At 37.3% G+C, this 6742-nt stretch overlaps 1 long non-coding RNA gene across 1 annotated transcript; it reads right to left on the bottom strand.

Annotated features, from left to right (window-relative positions):
• Positions 1-1093: 1093 nt before the first annotated feature.
• Positions 1094-4368, bottom strand: LOC119869620. Its single transcript, XR_005371052.1, has 4 exons — positions 4045-4368; positions 3512-3681; positions 1842-1940; positions 1094-1178 (listed from the first exon to the last, which is right to left on the bottom strand). It is a non-coding gene; the product is annotated as an uncharacterized LOC119869620 (long non-coding RNA).
• Positions 4369-6742: the final 2374 nt, after the last annotated feature.

Below are 6742 nucleotides of genomic sequence, written 5' to 3'. Positions count from 1 at the left end.
TGCCTTTCTCCCCCACAACCCAGACATAGAGATAAGGAGATACAGCATGAAAGAAACTCAATTATAAGTTAGCATCGAGATGAACACATATGCATTTTATTTCTTGGGTATGAGAAAGTAAGTCTAGATTAAAAAAATCTACATTTAATAATGTTATAACACCAGGATATATTTAATTGTATATAGAAATAATATAAAATGTGATGGATCATCTTACTTCAGTAGTAGACTGTTGTGTTTTTCATTATGGTTTATGAATACTGATAGAGTTTAAGGTCTAATGCCTTTAACAATTCTTTTTCCTTTTCCCATGACTATGCTCCCATTCCATAATCTATTAGTTATACTTAGAGTTTTACCTGACAAAACTCCATTTGAAACAAAATAATTTAGTCCTCCATATTACTCTGAAATGTAAACTGAAAATAAATATTTCTTAAAAAGCAATTACATATTTCTGTGCTTATTACTTGCTCCACATGTATCATGAAAGTTGAGTGCTTTATGTTAGAGAGGTAACAGGGAATCATTGTTGGCTACATTCATTGTTCTCTGTGCTTGTTAGAACAAGTAAAATGAAGTGGTAAGGAAATTCGAGCTTCAGCATTTTCATTGTATGCTTGACAAACTATGAAAATTAACATTTGGAAATTCCTTCACTCTGTTGACATCTTGTGGAAATATGAAAATATTCCAGATGGCTACATCTATGGGGAAAGTGGAAATCATATCCACAAACGCAGAGTGTAACAGTGATTCTAATGTAGGTACAAGATTTTGAGAAATATTTTTTACATATATTATTCTCATTTAATAATTATAAGCAACTCTAGGAAATTGATAACATTACTATTTTCTTTTTTTTTTTTTAAAGATTTTATTTATTTATTCATGAGAGACACAGAGAGAGAGAGGCCGAGACATAGGCAGGGGGAGAAGCAGGCTCCATGCAGGGAGCCCAACGTGGCACTTGATCCTGGGTCTCCAGGATCACGTCCTGAGCCGAAGGCAGGTGCTTAACTGCTGACCCACCCAGGCATCCCTACTATTTTCATTTTAGGCTTGAGAGAATAGATTCCAGGGAATAACTTATCCACAATAGTGGATGGTGAGATTATAATTAGAACTCTGTTTTCTAACTTCCAACTCTGCGATTTTCACCACATGAAGCTGTCTTCCTAATGGGGGAAAAAGAGCTGATGGATTTGGATCTTAACATCGGGTTGAAGATGATTTCAGGACTTTCAAAAATAAGTATTTAGGAAATAGGTGTACACATTTGGTTTGATGTTTAAGAACATTGTCAGAAGTGAAATGAGTTCTTCTCAGACCAGGTACTTTTTATGCTTCCCACGTAGAAGACATAGAGCCATAAATTCAGATCCTTCCTTCCTCAGGGGGAAGCATTCTCTGTGGAGTGTGGTGCTTTGCATAAAGTCTGGAGGCAGACCTGGGACCTAATCTCAGTTCTGTCCTCCTACCTAAGCCACCTTGGACAAATGAATTCACTTTTCTAAAACCCAGTTTCGTCTGCAGAACATGGATGAATAAAATACAAGTATGAAAAGGTTATTTATGAAGGTAAAATAGTTTCTGCAAGATACCCAACAAATTTCAGTAAGTACATTATTAGCTATTATCTTAATGTCCCATGTTTGAGGGCTAAAATGTCTCCAAACAGAGTAAATGGAGTGTGGGTGAAATATTTTAATAGCTTACACATTAGGATAGGATCTCAGTAAAACTGAACATGGCCCAAGTCCAAATGGGGAGAGGTATTAGGACTGTGACTTCTAAATTTTCTGAAGATATTAATTAAAATATTTTGTTCCAATACTCACATATGTGACTTATTTTTGACCAAAGCATATGTCACTGTGAGCCTCCGAAACTCTCCCCTGACACGCTGACAGTAAGGTGAGTATGTGGTTGGTTTCCAGCTGAAAAGATGCAGAGGACAATTCAAGTAAGGTGTTGGAAGTGAGTATGAAATTCTGGGCATTTGCCAATATGGACTTCTTGGCATTAATCTGGGACCGTTTGAGTGACTGCAGAACCGCTGAAAGTATCATAAAGAGTTCCAGCCAGATTGAGGGCAATTGATTAGTTTCCACCATGGTTCATTAGCTGAAACTAGATTTAGGAAATGGACATTATCTGGAAATTGTTGCAGTGGGTATTTTTTTACTCACTGATTTGCATAAACACATTCATATATTATTTATTAATAGAATTTACATTGTTGATTCCATGGTGGGTTTCTTGGTGTGCTTATTATTTGAGACCAAAGACCCCTTATAGTTCTATCTCTAGGTATTGGAGAATATGTGCATCATGACAATAGTATCTCCCAGAGAGCACTGATCTTTAAGTATTCACTGACCCATTTAAACCCATTTAACCCTGAGCCTGAGCCCTGGGACTTGGTAGAGGGGGTAGTGTTTGGAATTTTTGGGTTGATTTGTATTGCTATCATATGCATGAAACGTTTTGATTTTTGCTTCTCTAAACAAACTAATTCTTTAGCCTGGAGAACTGGCTACACTGAACAAGCCTCCGATAGGTTGAAATGGCACAAAAAGCAGTTTTTCTTCTAGTTGCTCAGAGTGAGTCTTCTTTATTCTCTCTGTAGGTAAAATATGTGTCCTGGGAAGTGGACATACTTTGCACCATTCTCATTGCTTGACAGATTCAGCTGAAAAGTGTCACATTTGGCATCACATGTTAGGGTCTGGCTGGGATTTGAGGAGGTCAAGAGAAACTATAGCATACAGAATATGGCTGAAAAGTGGAGGATATTTAGGTTGGAAAAGGGAACTGGGGTTATGATCACTGTCCTTAAGCAATTGCCGTATAATTCTTTATATAGATGCAGACAACAAAACTAGAAACAATGACAAGAAGTTATCTGTGGGCCCCATGTATGACTTTTGTACAATGAGAAAACTCAAGATGGAGTGGGCCATTTGAGAGCTAGAACACAATTAGCAATCTATCACTGCTTGCATGATGTTGTTTTAGGGGTGCTATCAAAGTGGCTTTCCCTTGGGGCAGAAGGTTGGATTGATTGATTTCCTAAGATTCATTTTAACTTTAAGATGCTGTGATTTCACAATCTTTAAAAACAATCTCTTGGGAAACCTGGGTAGCTCAGTGGTTGAGCGTCTGCCTTTGGCTTTGGTCTTGATCCCGGGGTCCTGAGATCGAGTCCTGCACAGGAAGCCTGCCACTCTCTGCTTATGTCTCCGCCTTTCTCTCTGTGTCCTTCTTTAATAAGTAAATAAAATCTTTAAAAATATATATAAAAAATAATAAAAACAATTTCTCTAAAAAGATGCCCTGAGAGCTCACTGTGTGGCACAAGTCCTGCCTCCTCTCTGGGCTCTAGACCCCTAATCTGCCAAATTAGAGAGTTGGACACTAGATCAGTAATGTACATGCTTTGGTCCCTTGGGCTGCTTCTAGCCCAAAATATTAAGAAGAAAGATTAGAAGCTGCAACCACGTTTTACCTCTTGAGTATGTTCAGAGGTTGATGTTCTAGTGGTCCATAAAGGAATACCAATCTTCTCTTTTATACTGACAGCATTCATTCAAGTGGATAATCCAAGTTGTAAAAATTATTTTCTCCCATAAGATGCAATAATATCATTTTCATTTGGAAGGAAAACAACAGCGCAATCTGAAAAAAATCTTAATTTTTTATTTGGTCCTTGAACAAAACCATTTGCCTACCACTGAACTAGGTGATGTTTATGACGTCTGAATCTTGAATATTATTCCTAATTCCCTCATCACTCTTAGAATAATAAATTCTAAGACCGGAAATCTGAAATAATTGGCATAGAAAGCTTGTCCCACTAGATTGATTAGCCTTTCCCCCCCCCCCCCCCCCCTCAAAATAGAGCAGTGGCTGGATCTCAGCAGAGGCTATGGAAGAAACAGAGGCAATTTCTCTTCTAGTTGCAGGAGGGAATACATCCCTTAGGGCACAGAGAGCAAATCACTTTGAATGTGTACTCAGACTCTTTTCCAAAGTACTTACTTTCTCAGCAAGTAGAATCACCTCCTCTTCAAATGGATGTCCTGGTAATAACAGCTTTTACTCAGGAAGTGACGATTTTTTCTTGTGGAAGCAGCTAAAAATTAGACACTAGATTCTAAGTTCCCTGAGAATGAAGTCCTCCCTACTGTATCCCTGAAAAGTAATGGGATTTGATAGTTAGCAGGAACTCAATCATATTTTGGTGAGTGAGTTAAATGAATCCAATGAACAACTGAGTGGATCATTTTTTATCTTTTCCCATCTAGACTTCTAATGGTGAGAGAGCCCCCTGCTGGAAGAATGGATATTATATACCCTCTGTGGCTATGGAATATGTGCTGAAAATATTTCAGTTAGTCCCTTCTGTTTATAGATCAGGTCACAGAAAAAGGGTGGCACCTTATTGGACAGAATATTGTAGAAATCTCTACAAAGAATTATTGGGTATAACAGGATTCCGTTTGCAGAGATTGGATATGTTAGAGATCAAACAATGGACTTCAGCTTCATATACCCAAATTTCTGATATGATCTTACAAGCCTATAACTTGTTATATGAGTAATAAAAGCAGCAGTAAGCATCATTGTCAAGTGAAATCCATAAATTATATATTACTATGAAATATTGTTATATGTTAATATATTATTACATATTACATATATGTATCATATATACATGTACGTATTACATATATAATATGTAATATTATTGAATATTAAGAACATGTATTGGGGCAGCCCGGGTGGCTCAGCGGTTTAGTGCCTGCCTTCGGCCCAGGGTGTGATCCTGGAGTCCCGGAATCGAGTCCCACATCGGGCTCCCTGCATGGAGCCTGCTTCTCCCTCTGCCTGTGTCTCTGCCTCTCTCTCTCTCTCTCTGTTTCTCTCATGAATAAAGAAATAAAATCTTAAAAAAAGAACATATATTAATAATATATTAATTATTATGTTAGTATATTAATGAATATATATTAACATCGTATATATTATATATGTATATATTATGCATATATGTATATATTATACATAACATTATATATATTTATATATATATTTTACATTCATGCATATATTATACACACAACATTGTATATTATATATAATCTAACATATATGTAATATTGCATATTAATAATTGATATATAAACATTTATAATATAAACAGATATAATTTATAGATAAATATTTAAATGTTTAAATTAAAAATATTTATATATAAATTGTAAATATATAAATATATATAAATTATAAATATTTAAATATATAAATATACATTCATGAAAATGACTAGGGACTACTTTTTTGCAGAATCAGGATGAAATGTTAACATTTTTTCTTTTCATTACTCAAAATGAAAACCGGCAACACTCCTTAGGCGTGCGGTGTAGCACATGCATGCTTGCGCACCCTCTGCGCACCTGTCTTCTCCTGGGTTCGGGTCCACGCTCACTTCCACCCACAGGTCTGTAACTGGGGCTGCCAACCAGGACAGCTCTCGGTTCTTTCAACTGTTAGGAAAACTTCCTCTTTCATCAAAAACCCACAGGAAGAGGCCTTTACCAGCCACCAGGCGCCTACCCTGGGGGGTTTTCAAAGTGGCTTGCATATTGGAATTACCTGAGGAACATTTATGAATCCTGATGCTTCCCTCCCTCAAGAACAGAAGGAGCAGTGCCTAGCTGGCTCAGCGGTAGAGCCATGCATGGGCTTTTGACCTCAGGGTTATAAGTTCCAGCTTCATATTGGGTGTAGAGATTACTTAAAAATAAAATCTTAAAGAAAAAAGAGAGCAGAAGGAGAGGAAACATGAAGGGAGTAAGGCAAGAAATAAAACAGGAGAGGTAGGAGAATGCCAGACTCCCATTGCTCCATGGTGAGCTCTCTACTCTCATCAGTTGGATGTCAATCATCAGAAGGATCCCAAATGAGTACGCTAAGTCCCTGCCTTCATAGAGCTCACGCTGTGGTTAAGGTGGGGAATTGAGAGAGAGAATATACACATAAAGTGATATCACATAGTGATGAGTGATCTGAAAAGTACAGGGCGATGGGATGGAAAGTGATTGGTACGTTAGCCAGGGGACATACTAAGAAAAAATTTCCAGAAAATATGACATGAGATTTGAGCCGAGGCCCAAATATTGAGAAGTAGATGTGTGATGAGCCAGGAGATGTAGGAGTGTGGTGACCCTGAAGGACTGCCGAAGGTCTGGTGTGGTTGGCGTGCAGAGAAGGAAAGGATGAAATCTACTTTGCAGGGTTGTTTTAGGATTATATGAGCTAAATATATCAAATGGCTAGCACGGAGTACCCTCCTAACAAATGGCAAGTGGTTTGTATCATAGATTATCATTCATATTTTAAAAGAGTGAATCTGTTCTAAATTAGGAAAGTTTTGTTGATCTCAGGTTCATTTCCTCTGGAAGTGAAGAGATACGCTAGCAAAATGACCATTTCAATTATCTGCTTTGTTCACATTCATTCTTTGTACAGTTTTTCTCAATGATGTTTACGGTGCGTTTTCTTACTGATCCCATAGTATACATTAGTCATACAATCACAGAATCTTATTTATTAAAGCTGATGATACTTTGGAGATCATCCTGCCTCATTCATTTTTCTGGTAAGCAAGGTGTGGCCCAAGGAAATGATGTGGTTTAAGATCAAGATGTGGCAGAGATTGTATAAGATCCCAGGT

Source organism: Canis lupus, chromosome 16 (genome assembly GCF_011100685.1).
Source record: "Canis lupus familiaris isolate Mischka breed German Shepherd chromosome 16, alternate assembly UU_Cfam_GSD_1.0, whole genome shotgun sequence".
Taxonomy (NCBI): Eukaryota; Metazoa; Chordata; class Mammalia; order Carnivora; family Canidae; genus Canis; species Canis lupus.
Note: the sequence above shows the minus strand (reverse complement) of the source record. Positions and strands in the feature narration are given on the sequence as shown.